This window comes from Prionailurus viverrinus, chromosome A1 (genome assembly GCF_022837055.1).
Source record: "Prionailurus viverrinus isolate Anna chromosome A1, UM_Priviv_1.0, whole genome shotgun sequence".
NCBI classification, from domain to species: domain Eukaryota; kingdom Metazoa; phylum Chordata; class Mammalia; order Carnivora; family Felidae; genus Prionailurus; species Prionailurus viverrinus.
In genome coordinates this window covers 111,271,719-111,288,010 of record NC_062561.1, presented here as the reverse complement: position 1 = coordinate 111,288,010, position 16,292 = coordinate 111,271,719, and the positions used below count along the sequence as shown (strand labels likewise).

The 16,292-nt window shown below is 49.2% G+C and overlaps 1 protein-coding gene across 3 annotated transcripts in view; it reads left to right on the top strand.

Annotated features, from left to right (window-relative positions):
• The first annotated feature begins 4,482 nt into the window (after positions 1-4,482).
• Positions 4,483-16,292, top strand: part of FSTL4 (follistatin like 4) — a 651,440-nt gene continuing 639,630 nt past the window's right edge. For all 3 annotated transcript variants that reach the window (XM_047859957.1, XM_047857699.1, XM_047857180.1), the window contains exon 1: positions 4,483-4,574. The gene's annotated coding sequence lies outside the window, so the exon portion shown is untranslated. The remainder of the gene's footprint in view (positions 4,575-16,292) is intronic.

Sequence of the window (16,292 nt, the reverse complement as noted above, 5' to 3'; positions counted from 1 at the left end):
CTCGTGAAAGTACAGGCATGGAGGCCTGGACACGGCCATGACAGTGAAGAGAAAGGGACGGTTGCCACGATTTCAGTGAGTCTCCAGAGTCAGTTTTGGGGTGAGGGGAGGCAGAGATTCAGAGTCTGTGTGAGCAACAACACACTGTAGTAGGAAGACATCTGATTCTAGTTTTGCTTGGGGAATACACCCTAAAAGACAATACCGTTCTTTCTATGCACAGAAAAATGTGTGGAAGGCTATAAACCAAAATGTTAATGTAATTTCTGAGTGTTGATGTGATGAGATATTTTCATTTTCTTCTTATTGCTTATCTATATTTTCTGAATTTTCCATAATGAGCATCCATTACTTTTGTAATAAAAAAACTGAAAAGAAGACAAGGGAAGTCAGGAGGAGTAGTCGACTTGGGCAGAAGATGCTGGAAGGTTCTTTTTTAGTTTTGCTGATGTGATGGCTCCTTGGGTTCTTAGACTGAGATGCAGGTCAGGATTGAAGGAGTGAATTTATGAATTTTTCTTCTTGAAATTCCCGGGAGGTCAGGGGCCAGCCAGGGCATTCTAAGGCTGAGAGAGGGCCATGGACCTCCTGTCAGTGGATCGAAGGACCCTGACTGGCTCAGAGAAAGTGCTGGTAGGGAGGGGCTCTGCAGCCAGTGCAACAAACTCTTAGGCCTGCCGTGAGTGCGTATACGTGTGTGCGTGTGTGTGTATATGTGTGCGTATGCACATGTGTGTGTGTGCTGATGGGGGGAGCATGGAGGCCAGCCCTCATTAGGGCTGCAGAGATCCTGGAGAACACTGTGGCGGGCCGGCAGGTGTCTGAGCCCAGACTCCTCTTCCAGATGAGGCTGATCAGGAGGGAATCAGGGCTATTAACCTCTCCTTCGCTTGGGCTCTCACTCATCGCAATGCCCTGTGGAAGGAACCTTGAAAGACAGCACTCAAATGAGTTTCTGTGACATCTCATCTGCTGCTGTAGGGGCAGTGCTATTTATTTTATTAAAGTTCATTACTTTCAATTATGAAAGAGACAGTTTGGCGGGCTTTTGTCTTCAAAGGAATTAAACCATTTGCCGGAGACCTCTCCTCAGTGCTCAGCATTCCTGCCCTTTGGTGCAGGAAACAGTAGAGAAAACTTTTCTTCATTTGAAGGAAACACTTTTCCTCGAGGGGTGTGGAGAATTGGGGTTTCCCTTAGCAGAAGCCTGCAGGGGTTTCAGCTAAAGCGTTGGCCAGGGGCCGGGGCATATGGGGCAGTGTGCTGAGATTGCACTTGTGGTCACAGGTTTGCTTTGTAGTGTTCCTCCCACAGCATTTCTGCAGAAGTCCTATTTCAGAAGCTGCACAATCCAGGGAGTGGGGAGGGGTGGGTTTGGGCAGTAGGGTGAGGGGTTCTTGAGGCCAGCACTGCGTGTGGGAGGGGAACTGGGAGGTTGCTCTTCCCTTCCTGAGTGGAGACTCCTCCACTCCCTCCTTTTGCTGCAAAGAGCTGGTGTTACTCATGTGACATCTCCCCAGACCACAGCCCAATTGAATGTGGCAAAGTTAGAAGTAAAGCTTGGATCATCTCTACCAAGTGGGTTTGGGGTCTTCAATTACTTTGTTGCCTTTTATTTGGACGTGAAGGAAGATGGGGAGGAGGGGCTCAGGAGGAAGGGTCTGCTATTCTGTTGTGGCTGGTGGAGACAAGGGTCCTGTCGCTGTCATCTGACTTCAGGCCCTGCTCATGAAAGCTGACCTTTGCTCCCTGGGACCTGTCTCCCCACCCCTGTCACTTGTTCCTGGTGCATTGTACCACCTGGGCATCCGTGTTACACAGATGAGGAGACTGTCCCTAATGGCTAGGAGTGGCTCTTAGCAAAGATGTCCAGGACTAAGCAGGCTCCCAGCAGAAGGTGAGGAGGGTCTCAGGAGGGGGCTTCTGTGACATACAGGAACTTGGAGTCAGGGAAGGTTTGAAGGTTGAGGAAGCCCTTCTCCTGGATTCTGTAGGATCTGACAGGGTCATCTTCAGAAGGTGTTCCACGTTGCGGGGCTAGCAAGGGAGAACCCTTGGATGTGGTAGGGGGTGCAGGAGCAGGGAGAGATTCACTGCTGGAGCAGGGGAGCGAAGGGCAGAGATAAAGTTGGGTCATCTGATGGGTACCCTGGAAGGATGATAGGGAGCCTTGAGTACCATTGTAAGGAGATTTGTCATCAGACCAAGGAAGAGGGGACCCTTGGGAGGCTTGTGAGTTTGTGAGTGCCTTGATTAGAGATAGCTCCAAGATATAGCTCATTTGATAGACTGCCCGCTGGGTCTGGGGCTGGCAGTGAAGTGAGAGGGTGTGGGCTGAGAGAAGTACCTTGGAAGCTTCTTGGAGAATGAGTGCCCTGAGCATCACCATGGATGGCATGGCCAGTGGTAAATCAGCCACATATGTCCCTAGTGCCCTGACTCTATTGTCTGGAGTCTTAGCTTGGGGCCTAGGGGCCTCAGTCCTTAACTCCACTGTTAACTCTGGACCCTGAGCGACTGGAGCCTCACTGCAGGCTCCTCTCTTGTCTTGGAGGACAAGAAACCTCTTGATTGGTTGCCTGCATATCTCCCTGGGTCCAGGCCTGGAACTGCTAAAGCCATCCACCCCTTCTCTGGCCCTTGTCTTCTGCTTCCCCTGTTCAGGGCCCTGAGTGTCAGATGTCAACATCCCAAGAAAACGTTTGGTGCTCTAAAGACCCTGCCAGAGAGAGGGTTCTTGGTGAACCTGAGGATGGTGGGGTGGTGGGGATGGGGGAGCCCAGGGCTGGCACTTGAAATGTGTCATTGTTTTATTCAAGTTTAAAATTTAATAAAAAAAAAATTATGGGGAGATGTTCCAGCTCCACATACATCATTTGGCTTCTTGCTGATGCAGCATGTTGGGTGCACAGCTGTGCCTCCCTGTCTCTGGACATCAAAAATGGTAGGTTTGGTGGTTACAGAGGCCTCGTGGGGTGGAGGGCAGGCTGGTGGTATGGCCCACACTTGCTAGGGCTGGCAGTGGGACTGAGCTGGGCCCAGCTCAGGCCGGGCCAGTGTCATGCCCTTGGTGCTGTTGTTGAAGATCTCAGACCTCCACTCAGGTCACCTGATGTTTCCATCTTCACTGTAGCAGCTGGTGCTTGACCAGGTGTTGGGGCACACTGAAAGTCCTGGGACACTCACATGGTGGGGCTAGAGCTGAGGAATAAAGGGACAGACTGCAGAGTCAAGCAGCAGGATCCCAACTCTGCCAGTTGCTTGGTGGTGTAGTTTCTGAGCCCTTCTTCACCTGCAAAATGGCAGTCGCAAGAGATACTCCCTTATTGGGTTATGGCCAGAGAACCCCGTGGGGTGCTAGGTGTGGAGCTGGCACTCAGTAACCACTAAATAAGTGGGTTTTTTTCCTTCTTTTTATTATGGACTAGATGCCACTGGGCATCAGGTCACAGTCCCACAGAGCCTTCAGTGAAAATGAGGAGGCAGATTCATGGACACTTGGAATACTTGGAGGCATGCTAATTACTGAGAGGAACTCAGTGTGTGCATGTAATCTGGGGAGGCTTCTAGGAGGAGGTGACTTTTGACACGGTCTTTTAGGGAGCAAGGAGGATTTCATTGGAGAGATCTAGAGACACCTGAAAAACACTATATCAGCCAGGTGACCATGGTGACATCACTGGTTATAAATCAGGTTGATGGTGTGTACCCTGGATATGTGAAGGGCACTTTCCCTCCCTAAGCCCCATCACCTCAGTCTAAACATGAGAAAAACATCAGATATATTCCAGTAGTATGGCATCCATCCTGCAAAATACCTGACCACTACCCCTCAAAACAGTCAAGGCTCAAGGCTGCTAATAACCAGGAAAGTCAGAGAAGCTCACAGCCAAGAGACTAAGGAAAGGACTAGCTGTAATGTGATATCTAGATGTGATTCCAGAGTAGGAGAAGGACATTGGATGAAAACCAATAAAATCTGAGTCAAGTATGGACTTCACTTAAGGAAAAAAAAGGCTCTAAGGGGATGCCTGGGTGGCTCAGTTAAGTGCCGACTCTTAATTTCAGTACCGGTCATGATCTCATGGTTGGTGAGTTGGAGCCCCACATGAGGCTCTGTGCTGGCAGCGTGGAGCCTCCTTGAGATTTTCTCTCTCCCTCTCTCTCTGCCCTGCTTGCTCTCTTTCTCTCAAAATAAATAAATAAACATAAGAAAAAACAAAGGAAAAAAGGCTCTAAGCCCATTTTTCTGAAAAAGAGCACCTGGGAAAAGACGAATATAGGACTTTTGCTGGGGATGGGGGACTGGACTGGGGGTGGAGGTATTCACAGAGGTTGAAGTCTTCAGCTGAGAGCTGGGATTCCAGCCACCACTGACGTTAATGCTCACAATGAGAACTACCATAACAATAATAATAGCAACAGTAACTAACAAGCTTGCTAACTCAGATATCTGTTGCCTTGGGCTCTATGTTTCTCAGGGTGAAGGCCCATCAGGAAAGTTTACTGACAGCTTACCCAGCATGGGGCAGGGCTTCCTGACCCCCTGACTGACCTCCAGAAGTCACAACCTGGTGAGGAGACAGGCCTCCACAGGGGGTGTGATGAGTGTTGTGGAAGGGAGCACTGCCCTAGCCCTAGCGGGAGGATGGCTGGCAGAGGGGGAACCCCCTGCCTGGTCCTGAGCCTGGCAGCCGTGAGCATGTGCATGGGCCTCTGGGAGAGTGTGCTGGGGCCCGGGACCTGCTCAGAGGCCTCCCCTCCTCAGATACACCCATATCACCTAGAACCCCGCATAGACTCTCAAAGCAGCCGGGTGGCAACGGTTTTTAAAAATCAGAGAAGTGAGTACAGTTTGGCCCAGATTCCCAATGCTGAGAGAGCAGCGAGACATTTGCATGAAGGCCTTGGAGGGTCTGGAGCTCTCTGCCGTCATTCGTGGCTTTCCTTTTAATCGCTATTTATTTTTAAATATCTGTCTAATGTATAATACAAGCTTAGGCTCTTGAGGCCATCGTCTCCCCTTTCAGCTCTGTTTCTGAAATCCCATTTATGGAGGACAAATAGCTTTTGGGTACAAGAGTCTTTGCCTCTTCAAAGAAGCAGTTAGCGGGCTGCTCTCTTCTGACTGTCTATCTGTGGTTAGGGCAACAAAGTGAGATTATTTTAATTCCATTTAAACTCTCTGGGGGTCTGGCTGTCTAGGGAGGCAGCTGCTGTCTTTGTTGGCTTGTTTTCCTCATAAAAGGTAGGTTTCTTGGGCATGTAGGGAGGGTAAGGCAATGGCACCAGCAGGGGGTCTGTCTCTGCCTCTTGGCCCCCATCAAGGCCTGAAGAACTGGGCCTAGCATTTCTCTGAACTTCAAAGAAGCTCTCAGCAGGATCTTTGTGGTAATGACTCAGGAGGGTATGTTTACGGAGTCTGTGATCGGTTGTGCATGTGAGTGCCCCAGGCCATCTGGTTGGCTGGATTTGTTAAGAACCTCACTCATTTCAGGAGCCACACTTTGTGGAGCACCCACTGTGCCAGTTACAGGCCACATGGAGATGCCAAGTCACTCCCCAGCTTGGTGGGGTGGTAAGTCCTAGGATATGGGAAACATGGGATGTTGGGGGAGTTCAGAGGAGAGGCACCTGGCCAAACTGGGGAGGGCTTCCTGGAGGAGGCGGTATGTAAATTGAGCTCTAAAGGATGAATAGAGGTTGTCCTGATGATGCTTGTCTCCTCCAGCAGTGAAGCATGGGGCATAAAGTCTGCCATGGGCCTACTTTGTAAGGCGGGAATGTGCCCAAACCCATGCAGCTCAAAGGACTGTGTAGGTGATGGCGAGGGGCTGCTGGCATCAGAGTCTGCTTGGAGTGATGGGGTTGTCTCAGGCTGCGGAGGGGAGACTGAGGGTGGTCCTTATCCTTAGACCCTTGCAACTAATTACTGGACAGAATAGTTTGGAAACAAACAGTAGTTATCCCCCAGCAAGGAGGACTCAACCAAGAGGTGAGGTAGGGGGGCCACCAGGGACCTCAAATGGTCTTTCCTGTGGGGATCCTCATTGGGGGATAATTTGGGCTGTGATGACAGGTCTCAGGTCTGTAGCCAGGATTTGGGGGGAGATGGCATGGTCATCAGAACTAGCTTCCCTTTCCCCTCGTGCGAAAGGCTCTTCTTGCTTTTGTTTGACCTCACAGTGGCCCCTTCCAGTGTCTGGGGGTGCTTGATTCCTGGCTGGGGTTTGGAAGATGTCTTTTCTGGGGACCTTCTCAGGAATGTGGAGACTGTGAGGACCCCTTGCCTGGGCTCTGTGGAGTATGACTGAGACAAGACAGATGGCCTTGGCCTGGTGTCTGGAAGCCACTGGGGCACTGGTAGTGGGTTCACTGCCCCCTGAGAAGGCCAGGCCCTTGAGCTCTGTGTGTGCCTGGGCCAGGCACTGCCCTTTAGTGCCCAGAGGGGAAGCCAGGGGTGAGTGGTCGGCTCATGGTGTCTCTTATTGTGGCAGCATCATAGGACCAGGTATTGGAAAGTCCAGGACCTGGCTTAGGGATTCACTGGGTTATACTGTCAGGTCACATAGCTTGGCTTTGCCTGTTTCTTCTTCTCCTCCCTCAGTTTTGTCATCTTCAAATGTGGGTAACTGATAGTATATGTGCCATTTAGTGCTTTGCCAGCATCGGATGGTATTTCAGATCTTGTGCCCCTGTTGTGCCCCTGCATTCTGCAAAGTCCCCCTCCCCCAAATCCCTACCGAACCTCAGAGATTCAGTATCCAGAATACCCACTAAGGTCTGCCTCTCTGGTGACTCTGCTCTTGAAGCACTGGAAAAAGTCAGAGCAAAGGACTTGAAGATGAACCCTACAGCAAGCACCTCAGAATAGCTCCTCTGAGAGATTGGGATGGGTGGGCAGCACTAATTTATCTACTGACATTTGCTCGATTCACAATGACAGCAAAAAGCCCTTCCCTGATAGGGCCAGATCCTTCTTGGTGGTTTTGGAGTGGGGGTAGAGCCTCTGCTCTCCTGCCGGGCCCCCGGACACTCCGTGTGAGTATAGAGATGCCCCTGTTGGAGCCCTGTGGAAGGCTCTGGCCCCACACCAGGGAGCTGGGCATTCTTGCTTGAAGATTCTCTCCAGTTTTCTGTTTTGCAGGGAAGTGAAATAGCTTGTTTCAGGTTATGTTGTTGGCAAATAGAAGAGCTGAGGTTTCCAGTTGGGACTCCCACTGCATACAGCAAGTTTGCTTAATGTTTTGTGGCTGCAGTTGGACTGAATTTTGAAGGGGGCTGGTCATGCCTCTAGGCCCTGTGGTGTAGTGGATGGAGGGAAGGAAAGGGTCTTGAGAGAAGGCCAGTCCTGCTGGACAGGAGTGTGGTAATGACTCAGGTAATGACCCTAATATTGGGGTGTGAAGTAGGTTGCACAGAGGCTGGCACTGGGTGTGGTGACCGCTGGGGTGAGGATCCCATTCTAAATTTGGGTTCCCTAGCCAGTGTGGGATACCCAGGCAGACTCCTATCTGGTGGACGTGGCCACTGACAGCTGCCATGACTAGTAGATGAGAATTCATTGGCCAACAAGTCTGGAGGAAATACACATTTTCTTCTCACTGCTCAGGTCTTGTTCCCACTGATGATTTCTATAAGATGAGCATATAATGGAAAGAGAAATATGGTGAGACTCAAGCCTATTTCCTCAGCCCAGGCATAAATAATTCATCTTGCTTTTTATGTGTCTACACGGAGCTTGACCATATGCCGGTGACTATTATTTCAAGGTGGCTTGGTCTGTCATTTAGGGCCTGGTGTCAAAGACCCCATTCTGTCTCCCTTCTGTGGGGAGGGACAGCCTTCCCCTGAATGCCATGACCTGGCATCCTCCAGCTGGAAGGGCCTTGTTAGCCTCCCTCCTGCCTTTGCCAGGGACATGGCCTTACCTTGTAACTGTTGGGTCCACGGGGTCAGCAGCCACTGGCCTCATGGGCATGCAGGGCAAGGCTGTTTAGTTATCCTTTATGTTTTATAGATGAGGAAACTGAGGTTCAGAGAATAAAAGAAACTTGCCCAAGGTCACACAGCCAGTAGGTGATGGAGCAGGATGTTGATCTCAAGCGTGTGATTCCTGAGGCTGTACTCTTAACTACTGTGCTATGCATAACACTCTAGGAGCACAGAGGAAGGTGGGCAACCCAGCCAAGGGGTGAGCGTGAAGGAGAGAAAGAGGTGTTACTGGAAGTCTACTTGAGCCCTGTTCTGGTTACCAATAACCAACCACCTACACCCCATGCTGTCAAACCACAGTCATTTACTATTATCATTTCTCCTGGTTCAGGGGGCTGGGGGTTAGACCGGGCTCATTTGTGGGCTCTTGTTCAGGGACTCTTGTGTGGTTGCAGTTGGTTGGTGGCTGGGACAGAGTTCATCCCTGCAGGCTTCCTCACTCACCTGTCTGGTGACAGAGGCTGGCTGCTGGCAAGGACCTCAGCAGGGGCTGTGGTAGCCTCTCCATGTAACCAGGGCTTCCCCATGCATGTCAGCTGAGTGGGGAGAAGGGTGGCCCCAGGGAGTCAGGCCAAGCTGCATTGTCTTTTCTGACTTAGCCTTGGGAGCAATTCAGTGTCACTTCTGCTGGACTGTTTCACTAGGAGTGAGTCACTGAGACCAGCTCATGTTCAGAGGGAGGGGAATGTGACCCCACTTCTCTATGGGGGGTGTCAAGGAATTTGCAGATGCTTCCCACAAACCCAGGATGAGAGGATAAGTGGAAGGATAAGTAAGAAGATAAGCAGAGATAAGATAAGAAGAGAAAGAGGAGGGGTGTTCCTGGCTGAGAGTACCCTGAGAGCAAAGGCTTGGGAGGGAGCTTGGTGGAGTGGAGAATACTGGTGGGGTGGGGGTGGGGGCTGAGAGGCACCACGTGGGCCCTGGAAGGCAGCTGGCAGGAGAGTGGGTGTTGTCTGGTAGGGGAGGCAACTCATTCACAGCTGTGTGGCTTAATTCTGATGGGTCTATTTCCATGTAGATGGTACCCTTAACACCAAAAGCCAGTTTGTTGAATTCCCCTCTGGGCCTTGAAAGCAGCTGGGGGCCCTGGTGACTTATACCCCAGGGCCCCTGGGCAGTAGCTCTGGGCTGGGAGCTTCACCGAGGCAGATCCCATGCTGAGTCCACTGAGTTCTAGAGGGGAGCCCTGGGCATCTGCATGTTCCCATCACCTACTGGCCCACTTCCGATGTGGTGTTCCCTCCCTCCTAGCTGCTCCTGAGTGTCCAGAACCAGGGTCAGGTAGTAACTCACTGGGTAGTGGGGTTTGCTTTTTCCTGGTAATTGGGGGAGGTTAGAATAAAGGGACGGGAGCTTTTGAGGAGAAGCTGAAAAAAAAGGTTTGAGGAAAGGCATCCTTTTGCTTCGGTATGAATCACTGCCCCTCAGCTTTTGAAAATACTTCTTCCATGCTGTGCTAACCCCTGAGGGGCTGCTCTCCTGTTCTTCCCTCCCTGGCACATACCTCAGTGCCCAAGCCAGCTGCTTCCTGACCCACTTCTCTGCTTGGCCAGGACTGGAGGCTTGGTCTAGGGAAGAGCCAGCAGACCCTCCAGGGCGTGTGAGAGAAGGGGTGTGGGGTTGGATCCTCTGTTTATACACAAAGTAGATAGTTTTCACACGGAGGTGTGATGAGGGCATTCCAAGGTGGCCCTGAGAGTGCACCCGCTGTGTACACATGCTGTATAACTCTCTCCCCTTGAGTGTTAGTAGGACTTGTAAATATGATGGATGGCACTCCAGTGATTGTGTTACATTGTGTGATTCCCCGGAGGAGCATGCTGGAGAGAGGGTCTTCTACTGGCTTTGAAGGAGTAAGCTGCCCTAAGGTGGGGAGGGCCAGGTGGCTAGGACCTGAGGCCAACTCCTGCGTGTGACCCCTGGTTGATAGCCAGGAAGAAAATGGGGAACTCAGTCCTAAAGTTCAAGTGCCATCTTGATCTTGGCCTTGTGAGGCCCTGAGCAGAGAATTTATCAGATCCGTGCCTGGACTTCTGACTACAGAACTGTGAGGTAGTTAATGGGTGTTGTTTCAGCTGCTAAGTTTGTGGTCATTCATTTGTTATGCAGCAGTAGGAAACAAATATAGCAGGAATGCTGTGTCTGGGTTGAGGGTGGCATCTGGGCCCTTGGCAGTTAGGGCCTACAGGGGCTGTGGCTTGGGTATGGTTTGCATTGTGGCCATGGTGGCTTGGTTTGGTGGCCAGTTCTAGACCCTTGGGCCTCATGGATCACTTCCCATAGAGGGCCCGGTCACATGGCGACCCACTTTTTATGGCCTGGTACAGCCACATTTTATTGTCGAATTAGTAGGAATAACAGCAGCATTTTAGTGGCTGATTGGGAGTCATATATTAGCCATCGTATTAATAAGTGCACAGTGACAGGAGACCAGTGAGAGTGAGGAAATGAGACATGGTATTTATCCCCAGTGCAAAATCTTTTTTATTATTAAAGACACTGGGTTAACTGAGAATAGATTTAATGCCTGCCAGTAATTTTATTGGATAATCAGCAGCCCAGGGTCCCCACTCCACCATAGCCTCAGCTCTGGAACCCTTATCTAGGTCCACTGGATTCTTTGGAGGAGCCACGGGGCTGGGAGGTTGCAAATGTGGGCACTTTCTTGGGACTTCCTCCTGGGCCTGCAGGTGTGCAGGCAGGACCCAGCCTGTAGCTACCTGTGGGCAGATCCTGAGCAGCCCACACAAGACAGGGAGAGTGCCTCACCCATTTGGAGATGAGCAACATGAGGTCAGGGCAAGTTCTGAGGCATCTGAAGAGAAGGATTGCAGGGAGGGCATCAGAACAGGTGCACCCAGCAGAGGGCTGTGCAGCTGGAGACAGCCAGACTTTGTGCCTCACCCTGTGCTCTGTCCCTCTGTGCTTAGCTGAGTCTGCTGCCAATGGCTCAGCCTTGGAAAGGATAGGTGTGCCTGGTACTGGCTGGCGGAGCCCTAGTCCCTGGGATGGAAGAGTTTGGGCTGTGGCCACTCCAGCGGGGGAGCATGCATTCTGGGAAGGTGACTGCACTGAAGCCCCCAGTGAGTTCTTAGGCTTTGGAATGCTGGAGAGGAGGGCTAGAGGACACAACACTAGACAGGAGACAAAAGTATAGAGCTTCCAGGAGCTGTAGTCCAGCCAGGTCTGTTTCCTATGAACACATAAGCCCTGCAAACCTGCTTTTCTTGAGCTCCGGTCCTGCTCCCTTCCCTGCTTCTCTGTGGCTCTCGTCTGAAGGGTCAGCCCTTCTTTCTTCCAAGCCTTCTCAGGGACCCTCATCTGACCCTCTCTTTGTGCCTTCTACCACCCCTTCTTGCCCCCACTACAGCAGACCCTGGGAAGTAGAAGACACGTGGGGATAGGTGAGAGACTCCCTGTTGCACCGGTGACAGGGAGCATGGCATGAGAGAAAGAACATGGGCTTTGGAGCATAAGTGCCATGGGTTTATACCCGACCCTGCACTGTGCTTCCTGGGTGACATTGACCCCAGAGGCATTGATTTCTTCGAGTCTTACTGCCCTCAGCTCCCAGAGACGACTACCACCTCTACCTCCCAGGAGCTGGTTTTAAGGACCAAAAGAGAAAATGAACATCTGTAAAGGACTTTGTATACTGTCTGGCACATAGCAGGTGCTTATTCTGCAGAATATTGTTACTTCTAGAAGGATTCAGACTCTTGTATTCTCAGGGGAACCTCCTGGCTGATATTGAGGTTAATTTGCTAACTTGTTTGTTCTTTCTGCAAGTGTGTGGTTCTGGGGTTGGTGATACCATGTGTGACAGGTAGCAGGGGCTCAGTGAGTATTTATTGAGGGGATGGAGACAGAGGTTATAGACAAAGTTCCTCCTCTTTGGGGACTCAGCCTGGGAGGAGGGGTTGTGCTTGTGCTTGTGCTTGTGAGTGCAGATATTTTCTGGTTTTCCTCTGGCCATTTGATCTTATTTGGTGCCCATTACCAAGGAAGCCTCGATGATGTCTCCATCACTATGAGCCCGAGAAACTGCCTTCCTTATTCCTCTGTATCCTGACATGCTTTTGACCAGAGATTTTGGGGAGAGGTGACTGTGATTGTATCCTGCTTGGAAAAGGCAGTGCAGACCTCAGCCCAGTGGCAGGAGGTCAGTGGAAACTTGTGGACATAGACAGCATTAGCTTAGCCTCCTGTGGGTACTAGGAGGTCTCTGTTCCCCCATGGCCCCCCCAACCATGCAGTTCCCCTGCCTCTGTCTAACCCAGAGCAGACACAAAACTGCACAGCCAGTGCTCAGTTGAGAACGGAGAGATAAGCAGTCATTTTGGGGAAATCCTCATGTGCTCCTCTGGGGAACGTGAGCAGGGTTTCTGGAGAGAGGGGCCCTTTCAGGATGGTTGATAGGAAATGATTCACTTACCTTTACACTTCAGTTATTTTTGGAGTTCACATCCTTGCCTCCAGGTTGTGTGTCCTGATCTCAAATCCTGTGTAGACTGCCAGCCTGGCAGTGTTCGGGCTTGAATAGCCAGCCTTGGAAGTAGTCCATAAAACAAAGGTTGGCCTGCTGCCTGCTGCCCTGAAGTTGAAGAGAGCAGAACGAAAAGTGAGTGACTGTGGCTTGCCGGGCCTGTGAGCATGTGGAGGGCATCTCAAGGGTCCAGGAGCTGGCAGCCCCTGGGGCCCCATCGACCTTCACTTTCAGAGGCGGAGACTAGCAAGTGTCCAGAACCCCGTGATGGTTTAGCCATTCTAGAGCTGAGGACTGGAAAATCTGTGTGATTGTTTATTGCCTCCATTTTTTATTATCAGCAAAACTTTAATTACAGCTCTCACTAAACCTCCCACCTTCTGCCAGCATTTACAAGGCAATAAATTTCCCCTTCTCTCCTTACACAATCTGAACCTCCAATAGGGCAGTGCATATGCGCTGGAAGATATTGATTCCCTGAAGAAATTATAACAGCATTTGTTCTCAAGTAAACACACAGAGAGGCTATTATAACACTGAGGAAGAGTCGATTGTCTTTGCTTTATTAAACAACTCAGCTCTCAATGGGAAGCACATCTAAATTATCAAGAGATTGGGAGAACAGATAGGCAGCGCTGCCTGGAATGAGGCTTCGAGTGGGAGAACTCTTCCCAGCAGAGGTTAGAAGGAAGGCTTTGTCCCTTTCTCCTTGCTTCTCACTCCCTCATCAAACCTATTTGCTCCTCCACCCCTCACCCCTGCAGTCCTTGAGCACTGAAGAGGCATTGATCGTGGCTCTCAGCTAGGGAGTGGGCAGCTCCCTACAAGCTGGCAGAAAAGAAGCTTGCACAAAGCCTGCCAACTGGCTAATGGCCCCATGTGTATTGGCAAACACTAAACACAAGCCTTTTAAAAACTTCTTGTTGTGTTACTGGCAGGTGGAAAAGGTTGATGCATTCATCAGCCTAATTTGGAAAATGGTACACGGCCCATCTTTTTGCTTCCAAACACCCAGAAATGCATCCCACTGAGCAAAAGAGTGATCAGCCATGACCTCGCTCCCACTAGGCAATTTGAGACAGAATATTTTATTATAAATAGCTTGGTTCCACAGTCCCACAAGAGCAGAGATGGAATCAGAAGTCTGTGGATGTTCTATACGATGTTGATATGTTCTATATAATGTTTATGGGGTGTTAATTGGCATCCTGCTAATAAAAGAATAACTTCCCCCAAATCCATTTTCCATGATTAAATAAATTCACAAGACAAGGATGAAAAAAAATTAAACAAATACCTTTGCTGCAGCACTTTTCAGAGGCTGTATGTTAATATGCATTAAGAATCTGGAAGAGGGGAGAAATAATATGTACAGTTCTCTGTATATATATATTTTTTAACAGAATTCACATCATGTGGGATCAGAGTTTTTACAGGACAGTCTGTGGGAAGTACTGAGCTGAGGGAATAAAGCAAGGATAGACAAGATCATGGAGAAGCAGTTTGGATTTTCTTTACTATGTTGGGTTGGAGAAACCAGTCATAGGAGTGAGTGTGAGTCAGGAGAGTAGCAGGAGAGTCAGGTTGTGTCAGTTAGAGTGGCCAAAGCCTTGCGAAAATGGTGCCTGAACTCTCACTGGGTCTCTGAGAAGATTTGCCCAATACTGATCTGATAAGTGGTGCCTACTGGAAGGTGGGTTTATCTGAACTAAAGGAAGAACTCCCAAACCAGAGATGTCCTTCACCAAAACATAGTCATGGCAGTCCTACCTTAATTAAAGACAACTCCAAGTTAATAGAGAAGGAATTACTATGTTTGGAAATGATATTCTAGTTTCTTTTGGACCAACCTGCTATCAACAACAAGTAGAGAAGCTGTGGTAGATTATATTTTCCAGATGGCCATATCAACATCTATTCCACACTGCATGCCCACACATGTTATATCTTCTTACCACATGGCATTGACACTCCTGCACTGAGAGGTGGGTTTTATGTTTCTTTCCCTTGAACATGGATGGACCTTTGTAATAGTCTGGATGAATAGAATGTGGTATAAGTGAAGCTGTGTGACTTCTGACACTACGTCATAAAAGCTTCCACTGCCTCTCCTTTTCTCTCTTGCCATGGGAGCCCTGGTGTGACTTAGAAGTCTAACTAACCTGAAGCCTCCATGTTGTAGCAGTCACACGGAGAGACTACATGGAGTGAGAGACGCCTGAGGAGCCAAATGCCTGGCTATTTCAGTCTTTCCAGACTAGGTACCAGGCATGTGAGTGAAGGAGCCTAGCCAAAGACACCATATCACTGCAGCCTTATATGGGCAGGCCAGAATCGCCCAGCTGAACTGTTTCTGAATTCCTGACCATAGTCACTGTGAGAGATAATAAGTGCTTGTTCTTTATTTGAAGCCACTGAATTTTGGGGGAATTTGTTACGCAGTCATAATTACTAGAATACAGCTCCACAAAATTAATGCAACCTGTTGAAGGCTTTGGAAAGCTAGCACAACAACAAAGTCTTGGCTCAAGGGAGCCAGTATTCTTGAAAGAAGGGAAACTCCAAAAGGAGAGCCAGACCTTTGGTGCTACATTTACCCTCAGGTTAGTTGTGAACTCAGATGCCGAGGGGTGGAGCAGAAAGTGGCTGCTGAATAGCTGAGAAGTTGAGCATAGCTTTTAGAATTTTCAGGGTCTCTGAGGGAAAATTTGCAGTTCAGGTCCCGCCAAGTAGGAAGAGCCCTGGTAAAATCCCCAAACTTTGAGCTGTAGTTCCTGAATAATAGTAAAGGTGAACCTAAAAAATGTCAGCCCTCAGACCAGCTGAAGCCTGCCTTTAAATCAGCTCAGCCACTGACTGGGGTAAGGTTATCTGTCCCTACTGTGTCTGTTATCAGAAACAAAAATGAATTTCCTTTTCAGCAAGGCAACATGATCTGGAAACTCATATTATCTCTACACTATCTGGAATTTACTAAAAAATAACTAGGTGTAGGGGAACCTGGGTGGCTCAGTCGGTTAAGCGTCCAACTCGATCTCGGCCCCAGGGCATGATCTCATGGTACATGGATTTGAGCCTTGAGTTGGGCTCTGCACTGACAGCGTGGAGCCTGCTTGGGATTCCGTCTCTCCCTCTCTCTCTGCCCCTCCTCCACTGGCACATGCACACATGCTTTATCTCTCCCTCTCTCAAAATAGATAAACTTAAAAAAAATAACTAGGTGTATACAAGACAAGAGCTGACTAAAAGCCAAGAAAAAATATATGATAAAATAGACTTGAAGGGAGTCTGGCAACTGAAATGATCGGACATGGACTTTAACCAACTGTCATTAATATATTCAAGAATTTAATGGCAACAGAGAGAATTCCTCCCAAGAATTGGAAACTGTAAAATAGTCACATGGCAATTTGGGAATTGTGAAACCAATAACTGAGACTTTAAGAGAGAGATTTAACTGCATATTAGATATAGTGGAAGAGCAGATTGGCACACTGGAAGAATGATGGGTAGAAAATTTCTCATTTGAAGGATAGGAAAAAATGATAGAAAATACAGAAAAGAGCATAACAGACATGGGATATAATGAAATGGTCTGACATTTGTCATGGAGTCCCAGAAAGAGGAGAGCAGGGAGTAGAAGTAGTATTTGGAAAGATAATGGACAAGAATTTCTCCAAACTGACAGAAACATCCAGCCACAGACTCAAGAAGCATTATGAACCCTAGGTACAATAAATTGAAAGGCATACACTTAGGTGTATTGCAGTGAAACTGTTGGAAGTGAAAAGGGAATCTTTTGGAAACT